The following is a 3,804-nucleotide window of genomic DNA, read 5'->3' on the forward strand; positions in this document are numbered from 1 at the left end:
TTATTTTAAAATATGGTTTATTAGAATAAATCAAGGGTTTTATTTTTTTAAGACTTCGAGATATTTCTCTTAAGTCCTTTAATTTTATTTATTAAGAAAATGACCCAATTAATTCCTACTATTGGATTGGTAGGTGAAAAGCATTCTTGTGATGGATTGATCTCCACCATCCATCTTCCAAGTTTAGGTGATAAGTTTTGACCAAGGTAAAAGTTTCCCCCCACCCTTTCACCCGTAAGATTCTAAGATAGGCCACAAATACTTTTCTTTCCCTTTGACCCACAAGCTTCCTAAGGAAGCTATTGCACCCATCGTCCAAGACAAGTCAACAAAGAGAAAAGAAAATAAATAAAAACTAATCCTAAGTATTTTGCCCCCCAACCCGTTGGTCAAGGCTACACAAAAAGGCAAAATCAATTCCCTTAGTCCCTTAACCATCGGCTTCCTCAACAAGCCATTAGACTTCTTACTTCCTTCTCCTACACGTCGGTTCCAAGGGACAAGAAAGCACTCTTCTTCCTGTTACACCCACTGATAGCTAGAACAAGGAAAAAAAGAAAATACTTATAGCCCTCACCGTGCGACAGACCCTCCTCTCCCATTCCATTTCTCTCTTAATCTCAAGCCAAGCTTCCAATTTTCTTCCTTCTCAAGAGGGAAATAGTAAGGTAAGAGCATCTTCAACCCTCTCCCTTGTGTATTTCGAAACTTAGCTGGTTTAATCAAGTGGGTTTCTCTTAATCGATTATTTATGTTCGGTTTTGGACTTCCAGCTAAGGGTTTCGCGTACCCTCTATTTCCCCTAAGCCGAATCTATCTCCATCTTCCTCATTTTCGTGCTTTGGAAGGATTTCACCAAAGGTAAAAAGCCTAAACTCGACCTGCTCGGTTTTGTTGATTTTGGGAAACCCATTGAGTTCTTTTAGCTTGAATCTTAATTTCTAGTTGTTGTCTATGTGTTAACAAACATCAATGCTCTATTCTTTTGGCAAAACCGAGCATATTGAAACTGTTGTGCCGTGTATTCTTCTACCCTTCGAAAATGGTATATTTCCTATTTAACTTGGTTAGCCTCAAGTGATGATTGGTTGATCTTTGATGTGTACATGTAGATGTATGAAGAAACCGTGTGTATGTGTTCTGTTTTGGTTGTCCTAGCCGTGTGTTGCACAAAGCAAAATTGTAGTCCATCCTTGTGTTTTATTAAGCTTAAGCCATGTTTTAAATTTTGTTAAAGTCATGTCTTTATGTGTTCAATTAATGGAGTTAAAGTTTATAGTTTTAGACATGTTTTCCCTAAGATTTATAGCCTAAGTAAGCCACTAAGACTTTTAAATTTAAATTAGTAAGCTTACCTTAGGAATTCTTAAATTGCGAAGAGTTGTATCTCCTTATTAGAACTGTTTTCAGAATATATATATATATATATATATGAGGTTTTCTTGAGTTTCTACCACTCTTGAGATATTTAATTGTATGGTTGAGATTTGGTTAAGTGAGGGATGTTTGAAACCATGAATGCACTGAGATTTGCTAGCTGTCCATGTACTACAGAAACTTTGAAAAATATATTCTGTTTTGGAAGCCTAAACCAGCCCACTTTATCCTTGCTCAACTTCAGTCCTTTTTGTTTAACTAAAGATAAACTTTAGTATGAAAAACCATTGAAGAATAAGTGACAAAAACCAACCCTCTTGTGGGCATTGGCCTTTTGTTAGATTTACTTCCACATGATGTTACAAAGCTGTCAAAGTACCCTTTTGATAAAATTTCCAAATTTGGGTGGTACTTCCTTGTTCCCTGCTATGCTTAAATAAATCCCTACCATCCTATATATTTTAACTCATGATTCCTACCTATCCCTTGTATAGAAAATGGTAGCCTTTAAAGAGGGACAACAAGCAAGCTTCTTACTTTCATGGCTTTCCTTAAATATCGGAATGAGGATATTAATGTTGACTTAGTACCATGTATGTAGCTAAAAGGGATTAAGGGAAACGTTTTAATTCCAACTTGAAATTTTAGTGAGCGCGTATGGGTGTCGGTTAGTAAGCTTAAAGTGAAATGAATATTGATGTATTTATTCCATTTCATTGAATAGGAGTTTATTTTCAAGTTCAAAGGAACTCACTAGTAAAGCTCCCAGGTAAGTAGCTATGACCATGCTTCTTACACCAAGTTCTGTTTATGAAAGAATGTCTCTCTCTCTTATTAGAAATATTCTTCTAAAGAAAAGAGTAAATGAATATTGTATGTACAAGCCCTTTCTTGATAGCCCCTGTTAAGCACCATATCAATTATAATTGTGTGTATGTATATGGTAATGCATGCACGTAAGTTCTAAGTCATGAGACTTTCATACATGCTCTCAATAAACTTATTGATTATTCCTATATGTAGTATAGCATGAAAATGTATCTTTTTCATAAAAATGCATGTGCATTAGAGTAAGAAAAATGATGAAAATGTTTTGATTTCAAAAAGGGAAGGAGATGAACGTCTCATGCCTTATGCTTTATGAGATACTCTAAATGACGCAAAGAAAATGTTTTAAAATGCCCCTATGAACTCATGTTTTAAATAATGTGAAGAAAGCGTTTTAAGATGTCCCTACAAACTGATGTTAAATTGTCCGTATGAACTAACGCTTTATAGATGCCATGAAAAAATGATGTTTAAGCTCATGCTTTAAAAGTGATGTTTCTTCATGAATGCACCGTTAGATGAAAATATGATGTTAAGTTCACGTTTTTAAATTATGTTTTTTCATGAATGAACAGTAAATGTAATGGACTGGAAGGACTGACATGAATGAATGAATGTTTAATGTATGAAATTACGTAATGGCCATATAAATGAATGAAAAGGGTACCAATGAATGGACAGATTGCAATGTCGGGTAAGTAGTAGTAGTAGTGCACCTAGTGCTGCCCCCTGACTGAAAAGGGATTCCCAACCTGTGGCCATGGGAGGAATCCAGGTCCAAAAGAAAACTGTTAACCCCAACACACGGGGCGTAATAGTGTGTACTGGCTAAAAAAAGTGAAACGTAAAGTAAATTTATTTCTACGAATGTTTATGCATGAAAGCTAAGAAATGTTTATGCATGAAAGAAATGGAATGTTTATGCATGAAAGTATGACTTATTCCTTAAACTGTTATACATGAAAGTATTGTCAAGAATTACCAAAAATGTTTATGTACACATGTTTTCAAAAGAAAAGAATAGATGCCTAGAATATTCACTGCATGGTGTACTACTTACTGAGTATTCGACTTATTTTGTTTTAAATGTTTTAAACATCCAGGTAATGATGAAAAGGCTGGGGAGTAAGGCATTACTGCAGAGGGAAATGTAGACGCTTAGGACCTTCCCTAACGAGGACAGTTATGTTACGAATGATAGGTTATGTTATGTATAGATATTTTATTTTAGGATGGACTCTGAGAGTCTCTTATGGATGAATGTTCGAATAAAATGTCCATTAGGTGTTCCTTTTTATTAAATGAAAAATTTAGAGTGCACGTGTGTCATGTCCATGCCGGTCGCATGTTATTATAAAAAGAAAGAAAAGAAAATGATGAAAAAGAAAGAAAGAAAAGAACAGGCATGTAAGTCGCGATCCCGTCCTTCATGGGCGGGATTGTGACACAGTTGATGGACCTTGAAGGTAAGTTTGAAATGTGAAATATTTTTTTTAATATCTATCTAACTCAGTTTATTATCTATCTAACTCAATTTTTAATATTCTTTTAGATAATCATCTAGCTTGATCTTCATCCGAGGCTATTGAGTTTCTCTTC

The 3,804-nt window shown here is 34.9% G+C and overlaps 1 long non-coding RNA gene across 1 annotated transcript; it reads left to right on the forward strand.

Annotated features, from left to right (window-relative positions):
* The first annotated feature begins 538 nt into the window (after positions 1–538).
* Positions 539–3,525, forward strand: LOC121266073. Its single transcript, XR_005940734.1, has 4 exons — positions 539–668; positions 774–861; positions 2,102–2,146; positions 3,309–3,525. It is a non-coding gene; the product is annotated as an uncharacterized LOC121266073 (long non-coding RNA).
* Positions 3,526–3,804: the final 279 nt, after the last annotated feature.

Source organism: Juglans microcarpa x Juglans regia, chromosome 5D (genome assembly GCF_004785595.1).
Source record: "Juglans microcarpa x Juglans regia isolate MS1-56 chromosome 5D, Jm3101_v1.0, whole genome shotgun sequence".
Classification (NCBI taxonomy): Eukaryota; Viridiplantae; Streptophyta; class Magnoliopsida; order Fagales; family Juglandaceae; genus Juglans; species Juglans microcarpa x Juglans regia.